Raw genomic sequence first — 20,680 nt, 5'->3', positions numbered from 1 at the left:
AGAGGCTTAAAAGGAATTGTGCAGTGGTCTGATGATAAAGCCGCTGGCGTTGTGCAATTTAATGGGGTGATAAAGAGCAGGTGAAATAAATGGGAAACATATAGAGGTTGTTGGGTGAGGGTTTGCAGGTGAAGTAAAAGCTGAAACTGGAAACAGAGCCAAGTTGATCTTTATTTCTTTATTCTGCAATCCGTCTTGCCCACAAACTGTCTGCTTAGATTGCCAGCATAAAGAGCTATGAAAAGAGAACCTGCACTACTTACCATTAGGCACCTTTTCAGACCCCCAGCTATTATAGAAGAAACATTAATCAGAGCTTGTGTCTGAGATCTGCAAAGCCCATAGCCACAGGCACGTGTGTGTGTGTTTGTGTGTGTGTGTGTGTGTGTGTGTGTGTGAGAGAGAGAGAGAGAGAGGTAAGGTCCTTTTCCTTGAAAAGATACGCTTAGAAACAGTCATATAAACCAATGTAGACTGACTGCCAGAGTGAAAGGAACACCACCTATTCTCAAATGACCCTTTTCCCGGGGCCAGCACTGTACTTGGGCAAGCATTCAGAAGACCTGCACTAGAGCCGTGCTATCAGCAGAGTAAACTAGTAATCGCAACGTTATTAACACAGTACGATTTCCCCATAAGTATTAAAAAGTGTGTAAGCTGTTCCTTTCTTGTGCTGAGACATGTTCTCACTGTTCATCATGCAGGAGTTCCTACTGTGAGGGTGAATGTCTGACGAGAGTGCCCAGAGGCTCTGGTTCACAGAGTTCAGCTGGGGCACACAGAGCTCATGGCCTGGGGCTCTCACCTGCAGTCACTCCATGAATGAAGTCTCAGATACAAGAGCCTTTCTCAAAATGCCCAGTTTACCTCTATTCAATCATCCGTCTAAGGATGCCTATATTTCTTAAGGAGAAGAATGATGGAGAAAAACTAAACTTTTTTCAGGCAAGGTGAACTCATCAATGGTAGGGTTACCATATCTCATAAATAAAAAAAGAGGACCCTCCACGGGCCATGGCCCCGCCCATTTCCCCACCCCTAGCCCCGCCCCAACTCCGCCCCTTCCCCCACCCTAACTCCGCCCCCTCCTCCCTCCCACTCCCAGCCAGGGGGAAAGGGCTGCCCCAGTGCTACCAGCATCACGGTTTCCCGGGCAGCCCCCAGACCCTGCGCCACCAGCCGGCGCTTCCCCAGCGCAGCTGGTGCCCGGGAGGGGAAGCGCCCAGCCGGGGGCGCAGGGTCTGGAGGCTGCCCAGCAAACCGTGAAGCCGGTAGCGCTCGGGCTTTGGGCAGCCCCCATGCCTCCGGACCCTGTGCCCCCGGCCGGGCACTTCCCCTCCGGGGCTCCGGCGGCTCTGCGTAACTTACACTGTATAAGTTACACAGAGCCGAAGAGGAGCAGAGCCCCCGCAGCTGGAGGCTCTGCTCCTCTTAGGCTCTGTTTAAGAGCAGGGCTGCCCCAGCGCTACCGGCTTCGGGCAGCCCCGTGCCTTCAGACCCTGCGCCCCCAGCCGGGCACTTCCCCTCCCGGGCTCCAGCGGCGCAGGGTCTCCAGGCACGGGGCTTCCCGAAGCTGGTAGCGTTCAGGCAGCCGGGCTCTTAAACAGAGCCGCCATTTTCCCGGACATGTTCCGCTTTTTGGCAATTCCCCCCGGACGGGGGTTTGACTGCCGAAAAGCCGGACATGTCCGGGAAAAAGAGGACGTATGGTAACCCTAATCAATGGAAGTCAACTAATGGGCTTGTCTACACTGGCAAATTGCTTTCTATCATTGTATCCCACTACAGTACTATACCACGAAGCAGATACAAAGAGAGACGATGTAAGGTTTTTGCTGCTAGAAGGTCTGGCTAAAGGTAAACAAACTTTCCGTGTCTGCCACAGTTTATATTTAACAGAATGGCTGTTCTGTTGTAACTTTACAGTTAAAGTACTTTGCACCGTGCTGTCTGGAGCATGCTGCATGTTGGACAGATTATACATGAAGAGTGACTGGAAAAGGCTTGTAACATGGCCTTAGGCAGATTTGAAACTGTTACCTTCCACCCCAAGCCAACCCACTCCCAGAGAAATTTAACATCCTTGGGCAACTCAATCCTTCATCCTTCCAAGGAAGAAAAAATGAGTTTCATGCAGTTTGTCACAAGTGGGTGTTTTGGATGGACTTTAATAATTAGAGCTTTTTTGTAAGAGAAGAGAGAGAGCGGTCTGTGCTGGTGTCCAAGGCTAACAATTTATTTTATGCCCTAATCCAGTGCAGGCTTTTGTGTGTTGTTTGGTTGATGTTCTCCATCCCAGAGTAGGCTGCATTTTAGAGCTGTCGTAAGTAGATAGATTGCAAGTTGTTTAGGGGTCATATGGAGTGAGAAGTGCTACGTAATTATAAAACATTCTTTTAAACTTTTAGTTCATGTGTTGTCCAGATTGCTCTCAGTTTAGATTCTGTCAACAAGCACAAGTAAGAAATGAGTCTTTCTCTCTCTCCCTTTTTCATCTGTTGGGCTAAACTAGGTCTCTGTGCTGCAACCAGGCTATAAAAGGCGCTCCAATTCAGGCAGGGCAGGTGACTCAAAACAAAAGGCCTTGACTGAAGTGGCTACAATACACAGAACCACTAATGTTATTCTGGGGGCATTCAGCATGGTTTATAGCATTGTACAACAACAAAGATGAAACTAAAAGTGTTTAGTGATTCAAGTTTTATTTATTTATTTATTATTTTCTCTCACTTCACATTTAAAGAATATTTTTTAAAGGTTTAGAACATTTCTTTGACTTGTGTTTCCTGGGCCATTTTCCTCTCCCCAAAGCCCCCTTTATCAAAGATATCTTTGTAAATAATCTCTCTTTCTTTCTGTGTGCTTGGTTATCCTGCCAAATTAGCTGTGCTGCCATGGAGACGTGGCATCAGCAATCCTTGGTTTTTTCTGTAGGATTTCACTAGGCCCTTGTCTCAGGCCTTGAGTGAATTAGGAAAATAATGAGATATTGAATGTAAATGTTATACAATTAGCATTGTTGGTGATGGTGACATAAATGTCATAATATTTTATTTGTAGTTTTTATTTTATTTTATTTCATGGAATGTTTCTTAGTTTTTCTTTGAATACATATGTCTATTTTGGTTCACCCCACATTACAAATATATATATATTTGTACAAACCAAAAGATAGGAAGATAGTTAAGTCCTTTTAGGTAGTCTTTATGATTCCTTGGTTTAATGTCCTTGTTTGTATAAAACTGCTGTTATATTTTCTATTATAATGACCCTAATTATAGACCTCTTTAAAGAAAGAAAGCTAATATTTCAGTTCTATCTACTAATTGAAAGGATATTCTCATAAGACTACCTAACTGCACCAGTTAGCTAAATATACAAGGAAAGAGGATACTTTCATATTTGCAGAAACAATCTTTGCTTTATCATGATATTATTTAATATAAAGTGTGTGCATACCCTAGAAATTAATAATAATAATATCAGCAATACTTGTGGAATCTTGAATGTCTGAGTAACATCAGTATGGTCCCAGAAATACCCAGGCAAGTAGAGACGTAACCAATTATAATGGTTCCAGTGTGGTGTCTGGGTTCACAGCTCAGATAGAGTTAAGAACTATGAGCTTTCAGGTAAGGCAAAAAATATCTTTCCTCTAGATTTGTCAGTAGACCCTGGCATGTGGGAAGCTTGTCTTATCTGGCAGTTTCTCTCTCTTGCCATGTTTTATACAAGCTGTTCATATTTAGCCTAACTCAGCTGTTTTGTGCAGTGTGATAGGGTGTACAGGTTTGTTTGGCAACTCCTAGAAGGGACCCTGAAGTCCTGCTCCGCCTCCACCCAACCCCAGTGATACACCTAGAAGGAGGTCTCATCAAGTCAGCCAATTGCCTGGTAATTCAGGAATTAATTCCTATGCAGGGTTCAGAGGCAGCTCAGGGATGCATTCCTAGCTGAAAGCTAATTAGGCGTAGCTAGGCTTATTTATGCTCAACCACTCAAAAAAAGAGAGTGCGCTTCTCAAAAGAGATAGAGACAAAAAAATTCTGTTAAATAGAAGCCGGGGCAGGGAGTTCTGGGCAAACGGAGCTACCCTGAATTTGTATTTTAAAAACTATATATATAGTTTTTGTTTTGTTTTATTGTATTTTTGAGTTTACTGCTGGTTAGCAACACAGAAGGAAATGCTGATAGACACTTTAACCAAGTAGATGTCAATCTTGATTAAATCAGAACCCCTGAAGTAAAACTCTGCCCAGAAAGGGAGACATGTTCAAACCTGAGACTCTAGTGAACATTCTCTCCTATCATTCCATCCCTCTCTCTGCTACTACTTGAAACCAATGAAGAGGGAAGAAATATGGGTCTCAACAGCAGTTCACAGCCTAGCAGCAGTTTCAGCAGGAGCAGAAAACACAACAGCAGGTGCTGTTCCAAAAGCTATTGCTCCAGAGGTGTATCACCCCATGCCCAAATCACGGCTCCAATTGTGAGTCCCAGCTCCATGCCATATAAACTGAGGCCTAAGTGGTACCTTTCTTGACAGGTGAAGCCTAAGATACCTAGAAGGCCCTAGATGATCAATCTACCAAAAATTAGGCATTGCTGGAGGCAGTAATATTGGATCAACCAGGGTTATCCCCTGCGAGCTCCTCACAGAAATCCTGGTCAAAACTCTTCCTACCCAGGTCCCCACCCCAGGCCTTAGGTTCATGTTTCAAAGGATGAGCTCCTCGGTCTCCAGCCTGAGACTCATGCAGTTGAAGACTTATTAGACTACTTTATCCTGGAAGAAGTATCTGGATGTCCTGCCACCCACTTTGCACTGATGTCACTGACTGCACAAGGTACAGAGCAAGGGAGAATCAGGCCCTGAGGAGAAAAATGGAGGAACTTCAGATTAGTGGATTCCTTTGAAATTTAGGCCTTGCCTTCCCTGTGTCTTCAGCTTATCCCTGTGTGAAATTTATATATGGCACCCATTATAGATTTCCTACAGCACTTGTCATCATAGTATCTAAGTGTTTCACAGGTAAATTACACTTGCTTGGGCAGAGCACCAGTAGACTTCATAAAGTTTTATGCACTTCTCCCTCTCTGGTTAAGGTGGCTCTCCTCCGAGATCTCATATCTGTATTTAATCATCATGATCATTCCCGCGATGGTGGAAATGCTTTCTCAAAGAGGAAGGTCTTGCGCGTGCCTTGCATGTGGTCAGACTCTGGGTTAGTCTGACGCTGACGGGCATATTACCTGTTTCACAAGGATGTTGTAAGGCTAACTTCATTAATGAGAAAAACTTCAAGATTGTCAGATGAAAGGTGCAAAGCATCAATCCATCAGTTTTAATACACGTGTGGAAAGTCCCAGGGCACCAAGAGATTGGGCAGTTTATTCAGCTGCTGAAAAAGAGAACATTTCACTTTCCACAGTGAAATACAGGACTGTTTGACTATGACTCAAAATGAGATTGATCCTGGCAGAAGATCACTTGGGGATCCAGGAAATGCAAATAAGAAATTATTTGTATAAGTGAATGTGAAATGGTAAATGCATAATTCATCAAGTTCTAGGAATGAGGAAGATGGAGTCTAGAGACAATGGGAAATTTCAAGGCACAGAGACCATTCATTGAACTTGTTACAACATTGTCTTTCAAAGAAGTGATTCATATTAGGAGGATTTTCTGATTGTATTCACACTGTTTGCTATATTGTACAACAGATGATGAAAATTAACTTGCAAATCAAATAACAGAGTAGTCTGCAGGATTGTTATAATGTTTTTTAGTTTTTAACATTAGTGAATCTCCTTTGTGCAACCCCCTCTATTTGTGCTAACACAAAGAACTAAATTATACACACGTATCTTTAACATCTTTTTTGAATGCTGATGAAATGATTAGCGCTTTGGAGAAGTCCATACTGAAGAACCAGCTATAGTAGCAGCCAGCTATATTAGCTAGGGACTCTGGTCTGGGAGACACTGGCTTGCAGTTCGGAAAGGGAAAAAAAAATAGTAAGCTAGAATCTAATTAAGTGGAATCAGAATGAAGATAATTATGGGCTGGGTTTTGGAAAGAAATGAGCATATCAAGTTTGAAAAACACTGGTTTCTTCTAAAGATGGAGGTGATTACTTATTAGAGACAAGTTACCTAGCGTCCAGTTACCTAGAGTTCTTATCCAACCTTCAAAGTGTGGATAAAATCTCTTAATGTTTGTAAGGCAGCTGGTGTCATGGTGTTGATGAGGCCTATGTAAGGAGTATTTCTCCTAACTATGTCTGATTGGTATGTCTACACAACAAAGAAAAACCCGCAGCTGACCCGGGCTTGTGAGGCTTGGGCTCCGGGGCTGTTTCATTGCTGTGTAGACTTCCAGGCTTGGGTGAGGACCCAGTGTCTCACAGCCAAACCCCAAAGTCTACACAGCAATGAAACAGCCCCACAGTTGGCTGGGACAGGCCAGCCATGGGTTTTTCTTTGCTGTGTAGACATACCCATTGTTGGCGTGCCCTGTCACTTTAAGACCACCACATCATGCAGGACATGCTTCTCCTACAGCATATTGGTACAGTTAAAGAAGGGCCTTGTGCAAGACTTCATTCCTGCATTAATGTAGTAGCCAAAGAGTCCCCTCTGCTACGTATTTTAAAGATTCGGACATCCCAGCTTTAGGTGGGCAGCCATTACTATTTGTCATGTTCTTCCATGTGCTTTGTTTTCTGTGTGTAATTTGTACATCTACACTGCATGCCACTAAGAACATTTAAGTTATTCCAGTGTATTACTTGACGTTACCCCTTCATGGGACCATCTGCTATGAAAAGCCCAGTACCCTTGACTCCCAATGAAATCAATGGAAATTGAAGGCACTCAGGGCCAGATTTTTAAAGATCAATGGGAATTAGGCACCTACGCCCCTTTTGAAAATCCCACTAGGTGCCTATCTGCATCATTAGGTGCCTAAATGCCTTTGGTATTGGTGGTAAGTGTTGCTTATTTTAGTTGCACCCCTATTTTTATATGCGCTGCTTGATGAGCGTTTGTATGTTTCATGCATCTGTTTTCATGAAAAGTCACAATAATGGTAACAACTTACATCCATATACATATATTTTACATCTTAAAATCCCAAAGCTCTTTAGAGACTGGGAATGAAACCTTGGCCGCACTGAAGGCAATAGCAAAACTCCTATTCACTTTAATGGGGCCAGGATTTCACCCTGTATATATATGGGGGGGGGGGTAACTTTATACCTGCAGCCTTACCACCTTGAGCTACAAGCCTATCAGATATCAGTATCTAAGTCAAGTATTACTAATAGTCTCTAGGAGCCCTCATCGTGGAGCAGGACCTCATTGCACTAGATGCTGTAAAAACATAGAATAAAAAGACAGTCCCTGCCCCCAAAGAGCTTACAGTCCAAATAGAGCCTATCTAGTACAATAAAAGCTCTGTTATCCGGCCCAATTTATAGTCTGGATGGAGCGGGGCCAGCATGCTCCCTACCTGGCTCCACGTGGCTCCCCGGAAGCGGCGACCTGTCCCTGCTGCTCCTAGGCAAGGCGCGGCTAGGCGGCTCTGCACGCTGACTCCACCCGCAGGCACCGCCCCTGTAGCTCCTATTGGCTGAGAACCACAGGGGCAGCACCTGGGGGCAGAGGCAGCACGCAGAGCCGCCTAGCCATGCCTCTGCCTAGGAGCAGCAGGGACAGGTTGCCGCCTGGATCCACCGCCTGGATCCAGTACCCCGAAACCCCAACCCCCTGCCCCAAGCCCCCTACTGCACCCAAACTCCGCCCCAGAGCCCACGTCCTGCACGCCAGTCCCATACCCAAACTCCCTCCCTCTTAGTTAACCGGAATTTTTCACTTACCGGCACCCCCCATTCTCCCAACATACTGGATTAAAAAGCTTTTACTGTATTTGGATGGGAATCCTGCCAGGAAAACACAAATGCTTGAGGAAATGGTTTTGATGGATCAGTAGATAGCAATCTTCCCACTGAATCAGTAATGAACCAGTGCCCCAGTATCCTATAAATGGGTACTTTGCTACTATAGGCACTTGACTTCAGATGAGATGTCACCATTAAAATCCAGAGTGGTGGGGTGTGTGTGTGTGTGTGTGGGGGTGTATACTTGGTTCTTTAAAAGGGCCAATTTCACAAAGCTGAAAACAATTATGAGCCAAATCAGCTGGGGTGGGGGGGAGAATTTACTCAGATAAATGTGAATGATAATTGGGAATTGTTTAAGAACACTTTACTAGATACGCCAAAAACCACAATCCCACAATTGAGGAAGAAGGCTGTATTTGTTAAAAAACTGACCTGATTTAGACAGGAACTGAAGGCAGCTATAATAAATTATATATAGAGATATATACATATATAGATATAAATAACAAATGGAAGAAATGGGAAGTTGATAGTAATGAATGTAAATGAGAAGCTGGGATTTTAGAAAATGTATAAAGGGAAGCAAAGGGACATAAATAGAAGTCTATGGCCAAATGAGTTAAGGACAGTAAGAAGGAGGTTTTTAAGTACACCTCTACCCTGATATAACGCTGTCCTCGGGAGCCAAAAAATCTTACCATGTTATATGTGAAACCATGTTATATCGAACTTGCTTTGATCCACTGGAGCACGCAGCCCCTCCCCCCCCCCGGAGCACTGCTTTACAGCGTTATATCCAAATTCGTGTTATATCGGGTCACATTATATTGGGGTAGCGGTGTATATTAGGAACAAAAAGAATTCTGACAATGGTATTGGTTCATTATTAGATGGAAATGGTATAATTATTATTAATAATAATGCAGAAAATGCAGAAGTGTTCAATAAATATTTCTGTTCTGTATTTGGCAAAAACAGATGATGTCATCTTATCACATGATGATACTAACATTCTTTCCATTCCACTAATATCTTAGAAGGATGTTAAACAGATGCTACTAAAATCAGCAGGTCCAGATAACTTGCATCCAAGAGTTTTAAAAGAGCTGACTGAGGACATCACTGGACTGCTAATACTGATTTTCATTAAGGCTACGTCTACACAATCGCTTTTGTTGATATAACTTATGTCACTCAGAGGTGTGAAATAAACACCTCCTGAGCAACATAAGTTACATAAACAGAAGCTCCACAGTGGAGCTTCTCCCACTGACATAACTACTGCCGCTTGTGGTGGTGGTTTCATTATGTTGATGGGAGAACTCTCTCCCGTCGGCATAGAGTGACTACATGAGCGATCTTACATCAGTGTCACTGCATCGATACAGCTGTGCCACTGTAAGCTCACTAGTGTAGACATGGCCTAAGGCTTGGAACACTGGGGAATTTCCAGAAGACTGGAAGAAAGCTAATGTTGTGCCAATATTTAAAAAGGATAAGCAGGATGACCCAAATAATTATAGCAGTGTCAGGATGACATTGATCCTGGGCAAGATAATGGAATGGCTCATATAGGATTTAATTAATAAAGAAATAAAGGAGGGTAATGTAATTAATGAAAATCAAAATGGGTTTATGGAAAATATCTCCTATCAAATTAACTTGATATATCTTTTAAGATGTGATTAAAAAGTTGACTGATAAATGTAATAGCATTGATGTAATATACTTAAACTTCTTTAAGGCGTTTGAATTGGTACCACATGGCATTTTGATTAAAAAACTAGACTGATATAAAATTAACATGGTACACATTAAATGGATGAAAAGTTGGCTAACTGACAGGTCTGAAATGTAACTGTAAACAGGGAATCATCATCAAGGAGATGTGTTTCTAGTGGGGTCCCATAGGGATTGGTTCTTGGCCCTACGCTATTTAACATTTTTATTAATGACTTGGAAGAAAACATAAAATCATCATTTATGACATTTGCACATGACACAAAAATTGGGAAAGTGGTAACTAATGAAGAGGACAGGTCATTGTTACAGAGTGATCTGGATCCCTTTGTAAGCTGGGCACAAGCCAACAACACATTGTAACACAGCTAAATATAAATGAATACATCTAGGAACAAAAAATGTAGGTCATACTTACAGGCTGGGAGAAATCTATCCTGGAAGCAGTGACTCTAAAAATATTTGGGGGTCGTGGTGGATAACCAACTGAATCTGAGCTCCGAGTGTGATGTTGTGGCCAATGGGGCTAATAAGATCCTTGGATGCACATATGGAGAATCTTGAGTAAGAGTAGAAAGATTATTTTACCACTGTGTTCGGCACTGGTGTGACTGCTGCTGGACTACTGTGTCCAGTTCTGGAGCCAACAGTTCAAGAAGGATGTTAAAAAATTAGAGAGAATTCAGAAAAGAACCACAAGAATTATTAAAGGATTAAACAACCTGCCTTACAGTTATAGACTCAAGCAGCTCAATCTATTTAGCTTAACAAAGAGAAGGTTAAGGAGTGATTTGATTACAGTCTGTAAGTACCTATATGGAGAACAAATATTTAATAATGGGTTCTTCAATCTAACACTAAAAGTATATCACAAGCCAATGGCTGGAAGTTGAAGCTAGACAAATTCAGACTGGAAATAAGGTGTACATTTTTAACAGTGAGAGTAATTAACCATTGGAACAATTTGCCAAGGGTCTAAAAGCTCTGCTTGAGGAATGATTGTGGGGAAGGTCTATGGCCAGTGCTATAGAGGAGGTCAGACTAGATGATCACAGTGGTCCCTTCTGGCCTTCGAATCTATGAATCTATGGACCGTTGCACATGGGTGTAGTGGGGAGGGTGCAAGGAGAGTTTCTCCTTCATTGCATATTCTGCACAAGGACCAGCAATAATCACAGTCTATTTCCTCCCTGTGCCATTGGGGGTACAAATTGTCCCAAAGAGGATGCAGCCATGTCCCCAAGCCCCTGAACCAGCCAGCAAAGTTGACTGACTGCAGAGAGGGGAGCACGCTGCTCCATCCCAAGGGGTGGGTTCGTGTATGCCCTGCATGTCAGGGAATTTGGGGTGGGATTGTGCCTTCTGGCTTTATTGCTTCTTGAACAACTCCCTTTGGAGCAGTGTGACTCTTCCTCAGTGGCCTATCGTCAGTAAAGATCTCATGGCACTTTTGGCCGGAATAGATGGATTAATTTGATGTCCTAGACAAATTCTTTCTCACGTACTCGCAGAGGAAGCCTGTTTCTTGGATAGGGCACAAGACTGGGAGGCAGGAGACCACCTAGCTCCTCATCTGTCTTGCTGTGTGACCTTCAGCAAACTAACCTCTCTCTGCCTTATTTTCCCATAGGTGAAATGAAGATGATGATACTCAAAGTGCTTTAACACTTACTGATGCACATGCTATAAGTGCTACGTGATATTAGCCTGCCTACCTCGACATTGTCATGGTGGTGTCACTCGTAAAAGCTTTTCTTCCCCTGGGTGTTCCTTGGGGGTGTCTCTCTGAAGGCCAGTGAGATATCAAGGCCAACTCTGCTCACTTTGAGCTCTCACATGTTCACAGCCTCAGGTGGTATTAGGTGGTTGAGGAGTTAAATGGAAGTCTTAGCTAGTATATGCTGTGGCTCTCTTTGTCACAGAAAGATAAATGATACAATGTGTAGTTGCTTCAGGCCAAATTTATCCCTGGTCATTCATCCTTCCATAAACTTCAGTGAAATTTCTTCCGGGGTGAATTTGGCTCCCAAATCTCCACTGGCCTCTATCCAGAGTTTGCTCCTAGGATCCATTCAGTGCTTGCTTCCCATTTTACCCTAAACATAATATTTAATTTTATACAACTTTATGAAGAAATTCTCACTGCAATTTTGTGGTCTTTTGGATAACATTTGTGTATGCATGTGTTGTTTTTACTTATTTATGAAAACAAATCCAACCTAAACTACTCTGTTTGGGGGCCAACTTTTTGATTTACAGACAAAATAATTTCAAAATGTATTTTTAAACCACAGCTCCAGATGGTCCATAAATATGAGATATGCCTAAGCAGAGGGCAGAAGAAAAAGAGCATGAATTAATTAAAACACAGGTTAGTGAACACATCATCTCGATGTGCTCTCTTGATCCATAAAGATACCTTCCCTTTTCCTCAAATGGTAAAACTGGCTGCCAAATTAAGCAACCAGTTAATCTGATAACCTCTCTCTAGCAGGGTCTCTTTTTCCATGCCGCTGACCATGTCAGGATGACATCTTTTGCAGTACTTGTTTCTAAACATCAGCATGCCACAAAGAGAACATGAAAAGATAATGAAGGAAAAGAGAGAAAAGATGTCTAAGAGACTGTGACTTAGGAGATCTGGGTTTGATTCCAGACTCTGTAACATATTTTCCACAAGACTTTGGCCAAGTCACTTGGTGTCTCTGCACCCCAGTTCCTTACCTGTAACATGAGAATAATAACACTTCTTTTCACCTACCCTTTGTCTGACTTGTGTATTCAGATGGTAAACTCTCTGGGGCACAGACAGCCTCTTATTATGTATTTACCCTAAGCACAGTAGAGCCCCATTCTCAGTTGGGGAATTTGGCCACTACTTTAATACAAAGAATAATAATAAGGAAGAGTGATGCACACAATTTGGGAAAAGGCTCTACTATTTTTTCCCTTAAAGTTCCTCTGTGTTGGCAGGGCATTTTGATTCTGCCAGGGAATTTTACAGATGTCAGCATTTGCAATTCTGCACAGCATGAGTTAACTCCCAAATGGACACACACATCCCTGGCATACTTCTGAGTGGCTGAATGGCAACAAGGACTGAAAAGTAAGCCTAGGAAGTAGTCATTTACAGAACTTGAAAGACTTGTTTATGTTTTTAGCCAGGACTGCCATTCTGCCAATCCACCTGGCTATCATCCATCAGCTACAGACAGTCAATCAACTTTGGATCAGAAACTTCTTTGGCATTGCTAACTCTATTGCTTTGGAGTGTCTCAGACCTATTTTGTATTTATTAATCTTGTCAAAATGTCAAACTCAGGTTCCCTGTTTACAAGCTCTGAATTGCTCAAACTAGGTCGTCCATATAGTCTCTCACCCATCCAGTGTTGGCAATGCAAATGCAACAGCCTGTACTTTGCCCCTTAAACATCGTCCTTCAACACAAGAAGTTAGATGAGTTGGTTATGAGTCCCCCAGGAGAGTTCGGAGGGATTAGGAGATGGAGATGCCTGTGTTTTCTGATGCTTCACATGGCTTTGATAAATGTTCTAAGTGAAAGAAGTTTGTCAGAAGTGACCCAGTTTTGCAATATAAATATCCATGATCCTTTAAACATGAAAGTTTATAGTGTCCGTTTTTCCCTAGATGCTACAGTATATCTGGTACTTTCCAAATAACCTTGTTTTGGGTTGACAGGCCCAATCCTGCGTGGTATTTATCACCCTAAATTCCCAAAGGATGCTCCAAATCTTAAAATATCAGATCCTAAGACTGATTTTTGCATCTTTTATTTTTTTCTTGTTTAAAAAGTACAATTTCCGGTTCCAGCAAAGCAATACAGCTTAATTATCTGTGATATTAGCCTTCTCAGGTTACAAGAGATGTTCTACATCCATGAAAGGGCCACCTTTTCTTGCTTAAGAATGCCACACTCCATCATGTTTGGGGACTAATTGACGGTGGCACAGAGTCATATCAGTCGGTCTCACAGAAAATCTTGCAGAAGGGAAAAACTAATTTAGCAAAACTTGACATGTTTCAACAGGCCTCTGTCGTGGGAAGCAGTGACTCTGAAAAAGATCTGGGGGTCATGGTGGATAATTAGCTGAACATGAGCTCCCAGGGTGACGCTGTGGCCACAAAAGCTAATGTGATCCTGGGAAGCATAAACAGGGGAATCTGGAGTAGAGAGGTTATTTTACCTCTGTATCTGGCACTGGTGCCACCGCTGCTGGAATACTGTGTCCAGCTCTGGTGCCCACAATTCAAAAAGGAGAGGGTTTAAAGAAGAGCTATGAGAATGATTAAAGGGTTATAAAACCTACCTTATAGTAATAGGAGCTCAGTCTATTTACCTTAACAAGAGATGGTTAAGGGGGACTAGAGATAGTTAAGGGGGGAACTTGATTATAGTCTGTAAGTACCTATATGGGGAACAAATATTTAATATTGGGCTTTTCAATCTAGCAAGAAAGGTATAGCACGATTCAATGGCTAGAAGCTAAAGCTAGACAAATTCAGACTGGAAATAAGGTGTAAATATTTTAGCAGTGTGAGTTGTTAACCATTGGAACAATTTGCCCAGGGTCATGGTGTATTCGCCATCAGAGACCATTTTTAAATCAAGATTGGATGTTTTTCTAATAGAACTGCTCTAGGAATTATTTCTTGGAAGTTCTATTGCCTGTGCTATACAGGAGGTCAAACTAGATGATCACAGTGGTCTCTTCTGCCCACAGAATCTATGAATCCATGAACATGTGGAAAACCTAGTGTGACCAGATTGAAGTGCAGGGTTTTGATAGCTGGGGATGGGCAAGTATTTTTCTTCTACCATAGTGTCCCAGTCTTTTTTCCCAAGTCCAAACTTTTCTTCTCCATTGCACTCTCCCATTTACTTCTCAGTCCCACATAATTTATCTATTCCCCACCCCTCCCACCTTAAAAGACTACTAGGCTACTACTGTGGCTGTTTTGACATGGTTTTTCCTGATGTCATTGCAACATTTCACTCATTTTCTGCTGTTGCTGGGGCTGGCTGGGCCTATGCTGGGCCTCAATGAACTGTCAATCTGCCTGTTGCTGTTTCTTTACACTTACAACTCTGCCATGCTCTGCATTGCTGGGCCTCCCAGATTGCACTCGTAATCCGCAGTATGCGAGCCAGCCCAGTGCAGTGAAGAAGAGGTCAGCAGGGAGAGAAGCAGAGCATCCAGACCCAGGGCCGGCTTTAGGCCAATTCCACCAATTCCCCCAAATCGGGCCCCGCGCCTAAGAGGGCCCCGTGCCCAGTGGCAGGGCCGCCGGGGGGAGGGGAGAAAGAAGTGGCCGAGAATCCCTTCCCTGGCTAGAGGCTCCTTTTTAATTTTTACTCACCCGGTGGCGCTCCGGGTCTTCAGCGGCACTTCGGCAGCGGGTCCTTCACTCGCTCCGGGTCTTCGGCAGCATTTCAGCAGCAGGTCCTTCAGTGCCGCCGAAGACCCGGAGCGAGTGAAAGACCCGAAGACTAGGAGCACCGCCCGGTGAGTAAAGCCCCACATGTTTTTTTACGTGGTTTTTTTTTAGTCATCCCTGCCGGGGCCCCGTCGAAACTGTTCGAATCGGGCCCCGCACTTCCTAAAGCCGGCCCTGTCCAGACCCAATCCAGGCATAGCTGGTACCAACAGCAGCAGAGAAGTAATGGGAAGTTACAGCTGCAACAGAAGTGGGTTGGATGGAGTAGGGCATGTGCAGAGGGTAACCAGACAGCTCATTAGCCACCTTGCCAGATCTACTGAAACTAGAACAAGCCCCTGGTGTCATTAAAATGATAAGAGACACTGAAACTATCCCCCAAAAGTGGGATATCATGGGCACACCAGGAAAACCAAAACCAAAGACATTACCCCCTGTCATTCATGTGTGTGTGTGTGTGTGTGTGTGTGTGTGTGTGTGTGTGTGTGTGTGTGTGTGTGTGTGTGTGTGTGTGTGTGTGTGTGTGTGTGTGTGTGTGTGTATGCTAGTGCCAGGAAGCTGTTGATATAATTGAACAGTCACTGTCAGGAACACACCCAAATATTAATAGGGTATTGTCCTACTAAACCAATATGTTTCTACACCCAGGGACTAGGCAAGAAAAATAAATTAAGCTGCTCCAGTTGTCAAAAATGTCAATGCTACCAAAATCCACCCCTAGTTCTCCTTTTTTATTTTTTAAAAAAATGTGTCTGGCCTTTTGTGTGTTTTCTCAATTCTGTGTACATACTTTAAACAGATGGTCTGAGCACAGTCAAAATAGAAGGTGCTTTAATGAGCTGTAGCCTGCTGATTAACTATATATAATGGAAATAGGGCATATTTCTTTGCAAAAGTTACCTAGGCTACCTTCAGGTTGGTTTCTCTTTGCCATATTAGAATGGCTATAAGGTGAAAAGCTTTAAAAGCTGCCTGCATATTATCATGACAAAGGAACAAATAAACACAGAGCATATTTCATCTCTCTCCCTGCCTGTCTTTCATTAGGCAGACTAGATTTTTCAAAAGTCATTTTGCAAACCTTTGCTTTTCCTTGTAACCAAGCAGCAAGGGCAAAATGCATGTAGTTTGTAATGTTTCACCCAGGCAATTTTAGATCTTGTTCACATGAGATCTGTATGTAGCAACATGAGTCAACTAGATCCTCTTCTTAAAAAGATAATGAACTGCTATCATTCAGCCTTTGTATTTCCCTGATTACTGCTTACTATGCTTTAGTGAGAGCCTGAGTTTTTCCTCAGTATTTTTATCTCATAATAATGTGCATGTTACACATACTGGGCTGGGTCTACCTGAGCACCTGCAACTCCCATTGACTTCACTAGGAACTACAGATGCTCAGCACCTCTCAGGCCTGTTACAAGAGAAATATGCATACTCATTTTAGCTAAAATAAAATCCCTGACTGTGCAGGCAGGCACCGTGCTGCAGCAGCAACATCCACAGGCTGGGAACCAGGGCAAATGCCTGCTGCCGGGGAAACCCACTTCTGATCAACCCACAGGGGTCTTTGCCATGCTGCAAATCTTATGTGCTGCCCCAGGGCTCAAAGGTTTTCCCCAGAGGTCCTATCTGGCTGTGTGATAAATGAAGGGAGGGTAGCTCCCTTTTATGGACAGCCAGCCAGTTAGCTGTAAAATCCCCTCTTGGTGTCTGTTCTCTGCTTGCTTTACCTGTAAAGGGTTAAAAAGTCCCCCAGGTAAAGAAAAGGGAGTGGGCACCTGACCAAAAGAGCCAATGGGAAGGCTAGAACTTTTTAAAATGGGAAAAGAAGCTTCCCCTTTGTGTCTGTTGTGTCTCTCTGGGAAAGAGGGGAACAGAGGGCAGCAGGAATGCTGTGTAAAGCTTTAAGCCAGGTATGAGAAATCATTGGATCATACCTAGAATTACTTATTTGAAACTCCCCAAATATGTAGGTAAATTAGGAATGTCTAGCTAAACGTAATCAGGTTTATTTCTTTATTTTGGCTTGTGGACTCCTCTGTGCTAACCCCAGATGCTTTTGTTTGCTTGTAACCTTTAAGCTGAACCCCCAAGAAAGCTATTTTGGGTGCTTAATTTTTGGAATTGCTCTTTTAAAATCTAGCAAAAGCCTAAGTTCCAGATGTATTTTCTTTCTTTTAGTTTTTAATAAAATTTACCTTTTTTAAGAACAGGATTGGATATTTGGTGTCCTAAGAGGTTTGTGCACGTGGTTTGATTAGCTGGCAGCAACAGCTAATTTCCTTTGTTTTCTTTCTCAGCTCTTCCCTGGAGTGGGGGTGGTGGTGAAAGGGTTTGAGGGTACCCCACAGGGAGGAATTCTCAAGTACTCCTTCCTGGGTCCGAGGGGGTTTTTGCATTTGGGTGGTGGCAGCATTTACCAAGCCAAGGTTAGAGAAAAGCTGTAACCTTGGGAGTTTAATACAATCCTGGAGTGGCAAATATAAATTTTTAGAATCCTTGCGGGCCCCCGCCTTCTGCACTTGAAGTGCCAGAGTGTGAAATCAGCCATGACAGGCTGTAAGATGGGAAACTGAGGCATGACTTCACCCAATTTAGCCTTAATCAATGTTCACCTTTATTTATTAATTTTTGGACAGAATCATTGTCACTTACAGTTTCTGATTATATATATATGATAGATAATAAAATAGATAAGATGGAACAGATAGAGGCACAAGCCATTGAATCGTGCTATACCTTTCTTGCTAGATTGAAGAGCCCAATATTAAATAGAGCAGTTCCTGGAGACGGGATGAGAAGTCTGAGGAATGGAGACTGAATAGGTGGTGAGAATGAGACTGGGATGGGGAGTCAGGAGTGGAGAAAATACAGGCCTGGAGTGGACCAGGGACAGGTTGAAACACAAGGGGTTATTTGGAGGGGTGGGGGAAGGGGGCAATGGGCAGAAGAGTCTGTGCCCACTACAGAACACTTCCATCCAGCACCTGGAATAGAACCCAAGATTGCTGAGTCTCACCATTCCTCTACTGTCCACAAGTATCTGTAAAACCCACAGGCAAATTGAGTGTCTCATCCCCCTCTAGTGCTGGTCCACAAACAAAGATGACAACTTACTAGTGCTATCACTTACTACTCCATTAGCTTACGCAGTAGAAGTCTGTGTGATGGATCTAAAGGTTACAGTCTTTAATTCCATGATCATATATTATTTTCTTTCACAGGGCCCCTCCGTTCAGTGCACTAGATGGACCTGCTCTGGGGGAGAATCACAATTAAGTAGCAAAAGAGACTTGTTTGTAGGACCCCTATTGCAGAAGCTAAAAGACATGTAATGAATGAGGCAGGGAACTGCAGAAAGGATGGATTCATCATTAAGGCAGTTGAACACTGTCCTGGAGAATGAGATTCTATCCTGCCTCTGCCACAGAATTCCTATGTGTTGCTAGTCAAGTCACTTAACCAGAGTTTTCATACATGGTCATTAATTGTGTCTACCTCATTTTCTGGGTGCCTGATTTGAGATTCTTTGGTCTGATTTGCAGAAGTGCTGAGCACTCACAGCCACAACTAAAGTCAATGGGAGCTGTGCTTTGCACACATGAAGTATTATATAATGCTAAGTGCTCTGAAAAATCAGGCTGTGGGCATCTTACATTGGACACACAATATTAGTGAATATTTTTTACCTTAATTTCTCTGTGCCTCAGTTCCTCATCTGTAAAATGGGGATGATATCACCCCCTTATCTCACAGGAGCCTTGTGAAAATAAGTTAATGAATGCTTGAAAAGCTTTCAGATACTATTCTGATGATCTCTATAGAAAAGTCCACGAGGAACTTAATTCTGTCTTCAGGGCAGGGCTGGAATCGCATGCAACGAATAAGGCCTGGGGCCACACAATGAACAATGAGGAGAAAAGAAAATATTGAATAGCTGCTCATTCAGTATGCATCCGAAGAAGTGAGGTTTATACTCACGAAAGCTTATGCCCAAATAAATCTGTTAGTCTTTAAGGTGCCACCAGACTCTTTGTTGTTTTTGTAGATACAGACTAACACGGCTACCCCCTGATGCTCATTCAGTGAGCATGGTCCATTCTGTGCACTGAATGAGGTAGGGTGCTGTGGACAAAATACTATATGATCATATAATAATAATGCATATGGCACAAGAGCATCAAATTAAGGTTATACAGGTAACCTTAATTCTGCATTTCTGAACTTTTGAGTGCTTGCTTGACTTTGCAATATTAATAATGACCTTTTAATGTAATTTTTTGTGTGTGACAGATAAATATTATATATTCTAGTTAAGGGTTCCTTACAATATTGCCTTGATTAACTATCTCAACCATGATCTTTGTAGCTATGTAGTTAACTATGATGGCAGGACTGAAATCATGTAACTTTTAGGAGGTGCTCTAGAATCTGAAACTTCTCAGGTTTGGGGTCCATTTAGGGATAAAAGAGTAGAAAGAGTGAAGAAAGAAAGACATCTTGAAATGTCCACAAATTTACTCCTACTCTTCTTTCCACCACTCACTAGGTCCCCTCGCTTCCCCACACACACTCCGTGTAAAGCTATTCATGGTGTTTCCCATATATTTCCCATACACTTCTCATTTGAGGCTTGATCGTGTACGATGCAGGCATGGTGCTACACATGAGTACAAACTGAAGGGATGAGCAGGTAAAAAGGTACAGGGGAACCCAATTCTGCATCAAAGACAGTGATTCTCTGCAGCAGTCAAGTTACTTCTGCCTAGTGGAAAGAGGAGTAAGCCTGAAGCATGGAACACAAAGCTTAATTCCTCATTAGCATAACCAGGACTGCACTTAAGCACTCATCTCCTCAGACATGCCAATTATCCACTCATTCCCTCCTCTCTAGAGCTGTTCAGAATTTTTCCTTGATGGTACTAGATGCGTCACCATTGAATGATGGGAAGCAGTCTCCTCTCACCTTGACCACAGGGCTGAGCGCTCTAGTTCCAGTGCTCTCTTAACACCTGTCCACCTAGAAAGTGATAGACCAGGTTCCAGAACCAGAACTACCAGGAGCCTGAGATCATTCCCCTATTTAAGCCTACCTAGAGTTTGGAAAATATTATATGACAAGCTGCAACTGTATCTCAGAGAGGTAGCCAAGCAACCCCTTGAAAACCTCTGTGCTTCAAACTAATGTAACATGTTCCTTTCACCATCATTTTTCAAGTCTCCACAACAAACTCCAAAGCCCTTCCTTAATATCCCTCCTCCCTCCCCCAATTCCTTCCCTCGCAGCGAACAGACTAGTGCCAAGACATTTGGCCTGATGAACACCACAGCTGAGTAGGAAAATGGAGACAATAATTTTAGACTCATTGGGACAATTTACCTCAGTGTGTCTGGTGTAATCTCAAAGAGAGTGGGATTTAATCCATTCTTCAGTACCGCCTCTTTCCAGATTACCTTAAAAGGCAAAGATATCTGCACTTACTTGAGTCAGTTCACAAAGTCCAACTAACGCACACTGAGGAGCCAGAATGTCACAAGATACTATACAAATGACTTTAAGCTCTACAAGAACAGCT

This window comes from Malaclemys terrapin, chromosome 3, assembly GCF_027887155.1.
Source record: "Malaclemys terrapin pileata isolate rMalTer1 chromosome 3, rMalTer1.hap1, whole genome shotgun sequence".
Taxonomy (NCBI): Eukaryota; Metazoa; Chordata; order Testudines; family Emydidae; genus Malaclemys; species Malaclemys terrapin.
The sequence above is the reverse complement of the archived record's forward strand: the minus strand, read 5'-3'. Positions refer to the sequence as shown.